This window comes from Ranitomeya variabilis, chromosome 2, assembly GCF_051348905.1.
Source record: "Ranitomeya variabilis isolate aRanVar5 chromosome 2, aRanVar5.hap1, whole genome shotgun sequence".
NCBI lineage: Eukaryota > Metazoa > Chordata > Amphibia > Anura > Dendrobatidae > Ranitomeya > Ranitomeya variabilis.
This window is the reverse complement of record NC_135233.1, coordinates 529,840,626-529,855,245: the sequence shown is the minus strand read 5'-3', so window position 1 is coordinate 529,855,245 and position 14,620 is coordinate 529,840,626. Positions and strand designations below refer to the sequence as shown.

General features: G+C 40.0%; 1 protein-coding gene across 1 annotated transcript in view; it reads left to right on the top strand.

The window, feature by feature from the left end:
- The first annotated feature begins 365 nt into the window (after window positions 1–365).
- Window positions 366–14,620, top strand: part of CCDC73 (coiled-coil domain containing 73) — a 1,082,716-nt gene continuing 1,068,461 nt past the window's right edge. The window contains exon 1 of the mRNA XM_077281634.1: window positions 366–481. The gene's annotated coding sequence lies outside the window, so the exon portion shown is untranslated. The remainder of the gene's footprint in view (window positions 482–14,620) is intronic.

The window sequence follows — 14,620 nt, the reverse complement described above, 5'->3', positions numbered from 1 at the left end:
GGGGTGGGGTAACCATGTGTGGCCATTATACTGCACCCAGCATTGTGTGGGGCCATTATACTGTACCCAGCATTGTGTGGCCATTATACTATACCCAGCATCGTGTGGGGCCATTATACTGTACAAAGCATCATGTGGCGCCATTATACTGTATGGACCATCACGTGGGGCAAGTATACTGTACGCAGCATCATGTGGGGCCATTATACAGTATGGAGCATAATGTGGCCAATGGCCATTGTACAGTATGGAGCGTCGTGTGTGGCCATATTTTTTTGTTCATAATTATTGTTAACGAAACATTGTGATCAGAAGTGCTAAATGGGTGTGGTTGGGGCGTGGCTAGTTGTGAAATGGGTGTGGCCTAAAATTTGCCGCTCTTTCCCTTCCCCTAAAGTTGGGAGGTATGTGTTTCCTTAGAAGGAGAAGACATAGTTGTAACATTGTGCACAGCAGAATCTGACTCCGGGGGAAATTTGAGGTAATGTCTGACATAATACCTGAGATAATGTGTGACGCGATGCATGAGGCAATGTGTGATGTAATATCTGAGATAATGTATGAGGTATCATATGAGGTAATGTGTGATGTAATATGTGAGGTCATGTGTGAGGTAATGTGTAAGATAACGTGTGAGGCTATGTCTGAGGTCCTATGTCAGGTAATGTGCAAGGTAATGTTTGATTTAATGTGACAGATAATGTGTGACATAATGTGTGAGGTCATGTGTGAGGTAATTTGACATGCAATGTGTGAGCTCATGTGTGAGGAGGTAATGTGTAATGTAATATGTGAGATCATGTCTGAGGTAATGTGTAAGATAGTGTGTGAGGCAATGTCTGAGGTCCTATGTCAGGTAATATGCAAGGTAATGTGTGATTTAATATGTGAGGTAATGTGTGAGCTCACCTATGAGTTGTGTGAGGTAATGTTTGACATAATGTGTGACGCAAAGTGTGATGTAATGTGTGAGATAATTTGAGATGCTATGTGTGAGGTCAGGTGTGAGTTGTGTGAGGTAATGTGTAGGGTCAGGTGTGAGATAATGTGTGAGGTAATGTGTGACATAACGTGTGAGGTAATCTGTGCCGTAATGTATGAGGGCAGGTGTGAATATGTGTAACATAAGGTTTGATATCGAATGTGAGTTAATGTGTGACATAACATGTGAGGTAATGTGTGACATGTGTGACATGACGTGTGAGGTAATATGTGACAAAGCGTTTGAGCTAATGTGTGTCATATTGTGTGAGGGCATGTGTGAGTATGTGTGACAAATTGTAGGAGGCAATGTATTCTAGGAATGTGTCCTACATGTAAATACAGTGCGACTGAAGGTACTTCTGCAGGAACAGCACATTTTATGTGACACTCCAATAGTAAAGATGGCCGACAGAGAGGGATGCTGAGATCATTGTCTGCATTGTCTGCCCAGTCTTCATTTAAATGATTTTTTGTTTATGTGCAAGTGTTTTGTCATATGATACTTGTAGTCAGTTAGAGTTTAGCTGTAATATGTGCTTATATAATATATTGTGATTGTTGATTTTAATAATATGGTTTGTAAATGTATTTTACCCCTTTAATTATTATACTAAGTTTTAATTATATAGCTTTAATTTACTTTGTTTTCAATTGTAAGTACAATTTGCTTATGCCACATTCCTAGATTACATACTGTACAAGATTACATACAGCACTAGATTATATAGTGTATTAGATTAGATTCTGCAGTAGATTACATAAAATACAAGATTACATACCGTACTAAATTACATTCTGTACTAAATTGCATAGTATACTCAATTACATTTTGTACTAGATTACACGGCATGCTAGATTACATACTGCACTAGATTATTGCCATAGATGGCCCTTTGCTGCCCTCTATCATCAGGACAATTACTTAATTGACTGATGATTAACGGAGAAAGCCGCTGCTGTTTCCAATACTAGGCCAATTATTGGGGAACTCACGGTGAGGGTATTGTATATATTCAACCGATTTCAACTCATACAATATGTACTGTATATACCTCGGTATGGTCACTGCCAAATTCACAATAATCCCAAGAAAGACTATTAACTGCCAAAACCAATTGTTTTTTAGTCCGATTAGACATCCATTACAGGTAGCATATGGCTTTGGGGTGCAGATTACAGACCAAGAAGAACAGAGCTATTACATTTTATCTGTTCATAGAAAGGAGACATCATGGCGTGGCTATTGTCAGCTATTTGGCCATTATTAGTTTGGGACTAATATCTCACAGTTATAGAAAAATATGCATGGTCTTCCCCTCTTAGTCCTGAAATTGAAAATGTGTATCCCATCAATATCGGATCTACACAAACCCCAACATTTATATCTGACCATCGGAGACTGCGATTAATTAGTATAACGGATTACATACCATACTTGATTACATACTGTGCTAGATTACATATAGTACTAGATTATTTAGTGTTATAGATTACATACAACACTAGAATCAGTCATGAAAACATGATACAAAAAATCAAATTCATAATAAACAAAACTTTATTAAGGACACCAATCAAAAATACACTAGTCATGATAAAAACATATGACAAATAATTAAAAACAAGGGGAACAGGACATCACATACAATACAAACATGATCTATAGTAGAATAAGGAGAATATCATAGCCAAAAATAAAATAATATTCATTAATAAAGTGCTAAGTGTATAATACATCCAGATGGTACTGGAAAAAGTACCGTATATGAAGAATAAATAAAAAAGTGCTCAGTACATATAAGGCAGTATATATATGTTTATAGGTACTGCAAAGTGCAAATAATGATCTATCACTTTATCCATAAGAGGTAAAGATGAGGCAAATATACTAACCAGGATTCATCCCATATATGGTGCCGCTGCCGCCACTATCCCCCACTGGCTATGATTTTTGGCTATGATATTCTCCTTATTCTAATATAGATCATGTTTGTATTGTATGTGATGCCCTGCTCCACTTGTTTTTAATTATTTGCTATATGTTTTTAACATGTCTAGTGTATTTTTGATTGGTGTCCTTAATAAAGTTGTGTGTATTATGAATTAGATTTTTTGTATCATGTTTTCATGACTGATTCTAGTGTTCATAATAAAATAATTTTTTGGCACTCAACTTGGTATAGAAGAATTTTTATTTGCAGTCTCTGGTATATAAACGTTTCGGTCACACAGCTGACCTTCTTCATTACACTGCAGAATTGTAAATAATATATAAACAAACATACATTTATTGACTATGTAAATCACAGTCCTAGGTTCAAGAAGATAATCATAATGATAATGTGCACAAAGGGGGTAGGAAAAAATGGGGGAATAGGAAAAGGAAAGGAAAAACAAAGTGTACGCAACATACGCAACTGCTTATTGAGGTGTCTGATTCGATAAGGCCTGTAATAATGATAAATACGACTTCGGTATATGGTTATAAAGAAATACCCTGTCTAATAGTAGTGTATGGGGAAAAAAGGAAACTTACACTAAAATTGTGCAGAGGTTTATATGAGTAATGGATGTACCCGTGCAGGCTTGGTCCTATTTGCGTCCTAGAAGTAGAATGAATTGTAACTTGTCGAAGTATGAATATTAAGCGGAGGTACCGATGTTAGAATAACTAATCTATTAAAAGAATATATCAGGGATAGCCAGTGATATAAGTCTTGTTACAGGTCTCTAATCCTCAGTGGGGATCTGTGATAAAAATCAAATAAAAATCTGCTCCTAATATAATGGCAGTTATATTGGTATCAGCATTCTTTAGTGGAATCTCATTATATTGATACCTGATTCAGTGAGAAGAAACAGACTGCTCTATATATTAGGCTGCCATATTTAGGACCTGTGGAATGTAAGAACCATCATTTAATAGATAAGCAGAATCAGATATGCTGCATAATATTGCCATGTCTAAAAGCGAATATCTCTTACCAGTGGTGGTCGTGGCGGGTGTCTTGTGCCGTATCAAACGTGGTATCCACCGCTTGTTCAAGGCAAAGAGTCTGTGTGCGCGCGCTCTATTTCTAAGTTGGGGGCGGGATCAACATACCGGCCGTGGACCGGAAGTACGTCACAGGAAATGACGATATGCCCAGGGGTGTCGCTCTGTTTGCGTTCATAGTTACATAGTTACATAGTTATTAAGGTTGAAGGAAGACTGTAAGTCCATCTAGTTCAACCCATAGCCTAACCTAACATGCCCTAACATGTTGATCCAGGGGAAGGCAAAAAAACCCCATGTGGCAAAGAGTAACTCCACCATGGGGAAAAAAATTCCTTCCCGACTCCACATACGGCAATCAGACTAGTTCCCTGGATCAACGCCTTATCAAGGAATCTAGTGTATATACCCTGTAACATTATACTTTTCCAGAAAGGTATCCAGTCCCCTCTTAAATTTAATTAATGAATCACTCATTACAACATCATACGGCAGAGAGTTCCATAGTCTCACTGCTCTTACAGTAAAGAATCCGCGTCTGTTATTATGCTTAAACCTTCTTTCCTCCAGACGTAGAGGATGCCCCCTTGTCCCTGTCTCAGGTCTATGATTAAAAAGATCATCAGAAAGGTCTTTGTACTGTCCCCTCATATATTTATACATTAACATAAGATCACCCCTTAGTCTTCGTTTTTCCAAACTAAATAGCCCCAAGTGTAATAACCTATCTTGGTATTGCAGACCCCTCAGTCCTCTAATAACCTTTTTCGCTCTTCTCTGCACCCGCTCCAGTTCAGCTATGTCTTTCTTATACACCGGAGACCAGAACTGTGCACAGTATTCTAAGTGTGGTCGAACTAGTGACTTGTATAGAGGTAAAATTATGTTCTCCTCATGAGCATCTATGCCTCTTTTAATACATCCCATTATTTTATTTGCCTTTGTAGCAGCTGCCTGACACTGGCCACTGAATAAGAGTTTGTCATCCACCCATACACCCAGGTCTTTTTCATTGACGGTTTTGCCCAGAGTTTTAGAATTAAGCACATAGTTATACATCTTATTACTTCTACCCAAGTGCATGACCTTACATTTATCCCCATTAAAGCTCAGTTGCCATTTATCAGCCCAAGCTTCTAGTTTACATAAATCATCCTGTAATATAAAATTGTCCTCCCCTGTATTGATTACCCTGCAGAGTTTAGTGTCATCTGCAAATATTGAAATTTTACTCTGAATGCCCCCTACAAGGTCATTAATAAATATGTTAAAAAGAAAAGGGCCCAATACTGACCCCTGTGGTACCCCACTGCTAACCGTGACCCAGTCCGAGTGTGCTCCATTAATAACCACCCTTTGTTTCCTATCCCTGAGCCAGCTCTCAACCCACTTACACATATTTTCCCCTATCCCCATTACTCTCATTTTATGTAACAACCTTTTGTGTGGCACCGTATCAAAAGCTTTGGAAAAGTCCATATATACTACGTCCACTGGGTTCCCTTGGTCCAGTCCGGAACTTACCTCTTCATAGAAGCTGATCAAATTAGTCTGACATGAACGGTCCCTAGTAAACCCGTGCTGATACTGGGTCATGAGGTTATTCCTCTTCAGATACTCCAGCATAGCATCCCTTAGAATGCCCTCCAGGATTTTACCCACAGTAGAGGTTAAACTTACTGGCCTATAATTACCGAGTTCAGTTTTTGCCCCTTTTTTGCATATTGGCACCACATTTGCTATACGCCAGTCCTGTGGTACAGACCCTGTTATTATGGAGTCTTTAAAGATTAAAAATAATGGTCTATCAATGACTGTACTTAGTTCCTGCAGTACTCGGGGGTGTATCCCATCCGGGCCCGGAGATTTGTCAATTTTAGTTATTTTTAGACGCCGCTGTACTTCCTGCTGGGTTAAGCAGGTGACATTTAATGGGGAATTTTTATCACTAGTCATTTTGTCTGCCATGGGATTTTCTTTTGTAAATACTGATGAAAAAAAGTCATTTAGCATATTGGCTTTTTCCTCATCCTCATCCACCATTTCACCCAGACTATTTTTAAGGGGGCCAACACTGTCATTTTTTAGTTTCTTACTATTTATATAGTTAAAGAATATTTTGGGATTATTTTTACTCTCTCTGGCAATGAGTCTCTCTGTCTCAATCTTTGCTGCCTTGATTTGCTTTTTACAGAATGTATTTAATTTTCTGTATTTATTTAATGCCTCCTCACTACCTACTTTCTTTAATTCTCTAAATGCTTTCTTTTTGTCCCTTATTGCGCCCCTTACAGCTCTATTTAGCCATATTGGTTTCCTCCTATTTCTAGTATGTTTATTCCCATACGGTATATACTGTGCACAGGTCCTATCCAGGATGCTAATAAATGTCTCCCATTTTCTTTGTGTATTTTTGTGTCTCAGGATATCGTCCCAGTTAATTGCACCAAGATCCTCTCTCATCCGTTGGAAATTTGCCCTCCTGAAGTTTAGTGTCCTTGTCACCCCCCTACTACCCATCTTATTAAAGGTTACATGAAAACTTATTATTTTGTGATCACTATTCCCCAATTGACCCCCAACCCTTATATTTGATATGCGGTCTGGCCTGTTGGTTAATATTAGGTCTAGCAGTGCCCCCCTCCTTGTTGGGTCCTGAACCAGTTGTGAAAGGTAATTGTCTCTCATAGTTGTCAAAAACCGATTACCTTTGCTGGAACTGCAGGTTTCTGTTCCCCAATCTATTTCAGGGTAGTTGAAGTCCCCCATAATAATGACTTCTCCTTGAGTCGCAGCTTCATCTATTTGCTTTACGAGGATATTCTCCATTGCTTCCATTAGTTTTGGAGATTTATAACAAACCCCTATCAGTAATTTATTATTTTTTCCCCCTCCCCTTATCTCCACCCACAGAGACTCTACATTTTCATTAGATTCACCTATATTATCACGCAGGATGGGTTTTAAGGTCGATTTTACATACAGACACACCCCACCCCCTCGCTTATCTGTACGGTCATTTCTGAAAAGGCTATAGCCCTGCAAGTTCCACCTGGTCCAGGGAATAATATGGTAGTGCGTTCCACCCTGTATGTGCTAGTGCCGATGTGGGTCACTGAATAACAGGCTGAGTTTAGGGATCGACAATGGGGAGAGACGTATGCTGGAAAAGGAGGGTAACTGAAATACAAGAGTGGTGGGTATATGAAAATAAAGAAATAAAGCAGATGGGATGGGAGTCCAGTAGGAAGGAGGATCGGGAGGTGAGCCATTTCATGTCGTCATATCAATAGAGGCGGCTCTGTAAAGACAAGATACCATGTCAATATATGTGCAAATACAAATATAATAATATTGCAAAGTGAATACTTTTTCAAAAACATCACATTATCCATATAGAAATGTAATATTACACTTAATGCATTTTGTTATGCACAAATCACTTATGATACAAAACAAAGCAGGTCATATTCTCTATTAAGTCCTTTTGGAGATAAAGTCTCCAACTCATGTATCCAAAACGCTTCCCTTCTTTTGAGGGTTTGGATACAGTTTCCTCCCCATCTACATGACAGTATCTGCTTGGCCACTTGAAATTTTAATTGGGGTATAGTGTGACCTGCATTGATGAACTGATAAGGTAAAGGCAGCAATGCATTCTTGCATCTAATGGTGGACTTATGTGATCTTTAATGGGTTGTGTGGTCTCCCCAATGTAGAGGAGACCACAAGGACACTTGATGAAATAAACCACATATGATGTATCGCAGGTACTAAAGTCACAGCCTACTCATCGAATCCACGCGGCACCAACAGAACTACAAGTCCCGAGAGAGCAGACTCTGCAAGCAGTGCCCCCAGGAGGCCATGGAGGATGAGGCCCACTTCCTGCTGAGGTGCCCCAAATACTCCGCAGTGAGGGACACTCACTTCAAGAGACTGTCTGATCTCCTCCCAGACTTCACCTCCATGGAGGAGGAAGAGAAACTGCCGATAATACTGGGGGAAGAGGAAAATGCAGTGTCCGTAGCAGCAGAATATGTCGGTGCCTGCCACAGACTAAGAGGAGCCTGATATGTCATGGACTCCTATACCCCACCCTGGAAACATCCCCTATCCTCTAAAAGGAGTCTGATATATCCTGGACCTCTATATGCCTCCCTCCCCCACCCCCGTATTTTTACCATATGCTTTGGCAATGCTAACGTGTACTTAGTCCTGCCAATAAAGCTCATTTGAATTTAATTGAATTGAAGTCCCTTATTTTATACTGTTTCCCTGAGTATGGATGGTAGAAATGATCTCCTTTCATGACATTGCCGCATTGGTTACAGTGGAGGCATGGATAAGTGCCAGTCTTGGGATGCGAAAGGAATCTCTGTGTGGCGGGTCGTGCACCTGGGCTTATTTCTGCTCTTATGAGAATATTCCGAATGTTGCATGGACGTTTATAACAGGGTAAGAAATTTCATTGAAATTCAGGTATCTCTGGATGTGCCTCCCTCAAGAGGTTCCAATGTTTTCTAATAGTGTGGTGAAGAATATGAACATATGGATGATATGTGTGGACGAACGGTATTCGCCCTGTGACAGGTTGTTTTGGTACTGTGAATGGTTGAAGGGCATCATGTAGGAAGTCTGGTGGATAACCCCTCTCCCTGAATTTGTGAAACATCTCCTGTTTCCTAATCTTGTTCTAACTAGGATCAGACACTATGCGTTCAATCCTCTGGAATTGAGAAAGTGGTATGGACCTCTTAGTAGATGCTGGGTGAAGGCTCTGAATATGGAGTAGGCTGTTACGATCTGTGGATTCAACATAGAGATCTGTTGAAAGTATCCCATTCTCATCCTTCATCACCATAGTATCCAAGAAGCTGACCTGACGCAGGTCCTTGGTGATGGTGAATTTGAGGCCTGGCCATGATTGATTAAGTGTGTAAAAAAAAATCGTTAAGGGTGTTTAGGGGTCCTGTCCATATGCCGAATATGTCGTCGATGAATCTCTTCCATACAATGCAATGGGTTCTGAAGAGGGGACTGTGGTACACTATTTCCTCAGCAAAGGTACCCATGTAGGTATTAGCGTATGGAGGCGCTATGTTGGACCCCATTGCGGTCCCCTGTGCCTGTAAGTAGTAGTTGCAGGTGAGGACCACTGATAGTAGTTCCAGATAAATTTTGATTAAATTGGGGTCTAATGCTGATTGAGTGAGTAAACATCTAATGCAGTCAATGCCCTGAGTATGTAGAATAGAATTATATAGGTCCTTTACATCAAAGGAAACCAAAAAGGAATCTTTTTTGGAATGGTGCGAATAGTTTGTATTATAGTGAGAAATACAGTTAGGTCCATATATATTTGGACAGAGACAACATTTTTCTAATTTTGGTTATAGACATTACCACAATGAATTTTAAACAAAACAATTCAGATGCAGTTGAAGTTCAGACTTTCAGCTTTCATTTGAGGGTATCCACATTAAAATTGGATTAAGGGTTTAGGAGTTTCAGCTCCTTAACATGTGCCACCCTGTTTTTAAAGGGACCAAAAGTAATTGGACAGATTCAATAATTGTAAATAAAATGTTCATTTTTAGTACTTGGTTGAAAACCCTTTGTTGGCAATGACTGCCTGAAGTCTTGAACTCTTGGACATCACCAGACACTGTGTTTCCTCCTTTTTGATGCTCTGCCAGGCCTTCACTGCGGTGGTTTTTCAGTTGCTGTGTGTTTGTGGGCCTTTCTGTCTGAAGTTTAGTCTTTAACAAGTGAAATGCATGCCCAATTGGGTTGAGATCAGGTGACTGACTTGGCCATTCAAGAATATTCCACTTCTTTGCTTTAATAAACTCCTGGGTTGCTTTGGCTTTATGTTTTGGGTCATTGTCCATCTGTAGTATGAAACGACGACCAATCAGTTTGGCTGCATTTGGCTGGATCTGAGCACACAGTATGTCTCTGAATACCTCAGAATTCATTCGGCTGCTTCTGTCCTGTGTCATATCATCAATAAACACTAGTGACCCAGTACCACTGGCAGCCATGCATGCCCAAGCCATCACACTGCCTCCGCCGTGTTTACAGATGAGGTGGTATGCTTTGGATCATGAGTTGTACCATGCCTTTGCCATACTTTTCTCTTTCCATCATTCTGGTAGAGGTTGATCTTGGTTTCATCTGTCCAAAGAATGTTCTTCCAGAACTGTGCTGGCTTTTTTAGATGTTTTTTAGCAAAGTCCAGTCCTAGCCTTTTTATTCTTGATGCTTATGAGTGGCTTGCACCGTGCAGTGAACCCTCTGTATTTACTTTCATGCAGTCTTCTCTTTATGGTAGATTTGGATATTGATACGCCGACCTCCTGGAGAGTGTTGGTCACTTGGTTGGCTGTTGTGAAGGGGTTTCTCTTCACCATGGAGATTATTCTGCGATCATCCGCTACTGTTGTCTTACGTGGGCACCCAGGTCTTTTTGCATTGATGAGTTCACCAGTGCTTTCTTTCTTTCACAGGATGTACGAAACTGTAGATTTTGCCACTCCTAATATTGTAGCAATTTCTCGGATGTTTTTTTTCTGTTTTCGCAGCTTAAGGATGGCTTGTTTCACCTGCATGGAGAGCTCCTTTGACCGCATGTTTACTTCACAGCAAAACCTTCCAAATGCAAGCAACACACCTCAAATCAACTCCAGGCCTTTTATCTGCTTAATTGAGAACGACATAACGAAGGGATTGCCCACACCTGTCCATGAAATAGCCTTGGAGTCAATTGTCCAATTACTTTTGGTCCCTTTAAAAACAGGGTGTCACATGTTAAGGAGCTGAAACTCCTAAACCCTTCATCCAATTTTAATGTGGATACTCTCTAATGAAAGCTGAAAGTCTGAACTTCAACTGCATCTGAATTGTTTTGTTTAAAATTCATTGTGGTAATGTCTATAACCAAAATTCCAAAATTAGAAAAATGTTGTCTCTGTCCAAATATATATGGACCTAACTGTACACCGGTATTCAATAGAAAGGACCGTGAGTGTCATATCAGTGGGGTCAACATTTTCTCAAGGAAGATAGATATGAGGGATAAAATAGACTCTGTAGAAGAGATGATGGGTCGGCCCGGAGGACTCTCTAAGCTTTTGTGTACTTTAGGAAGCATATAAAAAAACTGGTGTGATGGGATTGGTCTTGGTAAGGTATTCCTTTGTTTTGGAGTTTATGACTCCTAATTCTAGATAAGAATTGAGAATGGCAGTAATAGAATTGCCAATGTCTCTTGTGAGGTCATGTGGCAGTTTAATATATACCGACCTGTCTCCTAACTGTCGATTGGCCTCTTTAATATAGTCTATTTTGTCCATGACTACTATGGCTCCGCCTTTATCAGCCGGTTTGATAAAAATGTTGTCATTGCGTAGGGTTTGTAAAGCTTGAAAGTCTATGCTGGATAAATTGGGGGGAAAAATGTAATTTACCATTGTCTGTGTCATGGCAAAGTTTAGAAAAAGTCTCCACGAACTCAATAATGGATTCCACAGCATGGGAACCCTTCAGTGGTCTATAAGAGCTCGTATTTCGGAGGCCCAATTGGCCAATGGATATTAGTGGTTGATCTATAGGTGGTGTGGGGCCCTGTGTACCAACATTTTTAGAAAATAAGAGCTCTAATAGACCACCGCCGAGTTCCCATGCTGTGGAATCCTTTATTGAGTTTGTGGAGAAGGCTTTTTCTAAACTTTGCCATGACACAGACAATGGTAAATTACATTTTTCCCCGAGTTTATCCAGCGTAGACTTTCAAGCTTTACATCCCTACGCAATGTCTATTTTATCCCCCATATCTAATTTCCTTGAGAAAATTTTGACCCCAATGATACGACACTCACGGTCTTTTCTATTGGATACAGGTGCATTTCTCACTATAATACAAACTATTGGCACCATTCCCAAAGATTCCTTTTTGGTTTCCTTTGATGTAAAGGATGTATATAATTCTATTCCACATACTCAGGGCATTGACTGCGTTAGACGTTTACTCAATCAGCATTATCCACCAGACTTACTACATGATGCCCTTCAACCATCCACAGTACCAAAACAACCTGTCACAGGGCGAATACCGTTCGTCCACACATATCATCCATATGTTCAGTGTGATGGTGTGATATGGTATGTGGATATCAATTTTGTGTATATTTCCATTTTACTTATTTTCATGGTGTTCTCTTGTAGGATGAGTTGTTTGCTAATTGATGAATGGCTGTTGCTGCCATCTGATATCAGCCCCCACTGTACTGTACTGTTTGCTAATATGCTAATGACATAGACCTAGCTTGATGAAACAATGAGCCCCTGCTACCTTCCCCCCTGACCTGTGAATGAGGAGGGAGACTTTTAACATATCAGTGAGGTGAGACACAGTTCAGTCCTGTGTGGAATGATGATGTGTTCAGAGCATCTCAGAGAGAAAGAAGAGTATATGGACTATGTGATCCTATCTCTGCTGGATTGTTGGACTTTTATCCTGTTGCTGAACTGCATTCGTGTTCTGGACCATTTTATCCTTTGTGTGGTGGATCGTATATGGACCTTTCATATTTTTGCCTAAATAAAGGTCTTGGAGTTGCTCACTATTCTCTTGCTCTGTTGATTGTGTGATACCGGAGAAGGACCCCATGTCATTCATATTCTTCACCACACTATTAGAAAACATTGGAACCTCTTGAGGGAGACACATCCAGAGATGCCTGAATTTCAATGAAATTTCTTACGCTGTTATAAACGTCCACGCAACATTTGGGATATTCTCATAAGAGCAGACATAGGCCCAGGTGCACGACCCTCCACACAGAGATTCCTTTTGCATCCCAAAACTGGCACTTATCCATGCCTCCACTGTAACCAAGGCGGCAATGTCATGAAAGGAGATAACTTCTACCATACACACTCGGGGAAACAGTATAAAACAAGTGACTTTAGTACCTGCGATACATCATATATGGTTTATTCCATCAAGTGTCCTTGTGGTCTCCTCTACATTGGGGAGACCACACAACCCATTAAATATCGCATAAGTCAACCATTAGATGCAAAAATACATTGCTGCCTTTACCTTATAATTTCATAAATGCAGGTCACACTATACTCCAATTAAAATTTCAAGTTGCCAAGCAGATCCCGTCATGTAGACGGGGAGGAAACTGTATCCAAACCCTCAAAAGAAGGAAAGCATTTTGGATACACGAGTTGGAGACTTTATCTCCAAAAGGACTTAATAGAGAATATAACCTGCTTTCTTTTGCATAAGTGATTTGTGCATAACAAAATGCATTAAGTGTAATATTACGTTTCTATATGGATAATGTGATGTCTTTGAAAAATTATATTTTGCTATATTGCAAATATTTGTATTTGCACATATATTGACATGGTATCTTGTCTTTACAGAGCCGCCTCTATTGATATGACGACATGAAATGGCTCACCTCCTGATCCTCCTTTCTACTGGACTCCCATCCCATCTGCTTTATTTCTTTATTTTCATATACCCACCACTCTTTTATTTCAGTTACCCTCCTTTTCCAGCATACGTCTCTCCCCATTGTCCACCTCTAAACTCAGCCTATTATTCAGTGACCCACATCGGCACTAGCACATACAGGGTGGAACGCACTACCATATTATTCCCTGGACCAGGTGGAACGCAAACAGAGCGACACCCCTGGGCATATCTTCACTTCCTGTGAGTTACTTCCGGTCCGCGGCCGTTATGTTGATCCCGCCCCAACCTAGAAATAGAGCACGCACACACAGACTCGTCGCCTTGAACAAGCGGTGGATACCGCGTTTGATATGGCACGAGACACCCACCACCACCACCACCACCACCGGTAAGAGCTATTCGCTTTTAGACATGGCAATATTATGCAGCATATCTGATTCTGCTTATCTATTATATAGATGGTGCTTACATTCCACCGGTCCTAAATATGGCAGCCTAATATATAGAGCAGTCTGTTTCTTCTCACTGACTCAGGTATAATGAGATATAATGAGATTCCACAAAAGAATGCTGATACCAATATAATTGCCATTATATTAGGAGCAGATTTTTATTAGATTTTTTGTCACAGAACCCCACTGAGGATTAGAGACCTGTAACAAGACTTACATCACTGGCTATCCCTGATATATTCTTTTAATAGGTAAGTTATTCTAACACCGGTACCTCCCCTTAATATTCATGCTTCGATAAGTTACAATTCATTCTTCTTCTAGGACCCAAATAGGACCAACCCTGCACAGGTACATCCATTACTCGTATAAACCTCTGCACAATTTTAGTGTAAGTTTCCTTTTTTCCCATACACTACTATTAGACAGGGTATTTCTTTATAACCATATACCGAAGTCGTATTTATCATTATTACAGCCTTATCGATTCAGACACCTCAATAAGCAGTTGGGTATGTTTCCTTACACTTTGTTTTTCCTTTCCTTTTCTTATTCCCCCCTTTTTTCCTACCCTCCTTGTGCACATTATCATTATGATTATCTTCTTGAACCTAGGACTGTGATTTACATAGTCAATACATGTATGTTTATATATTGTATAAAATGGTACACTGGCGCTACACTATTAAG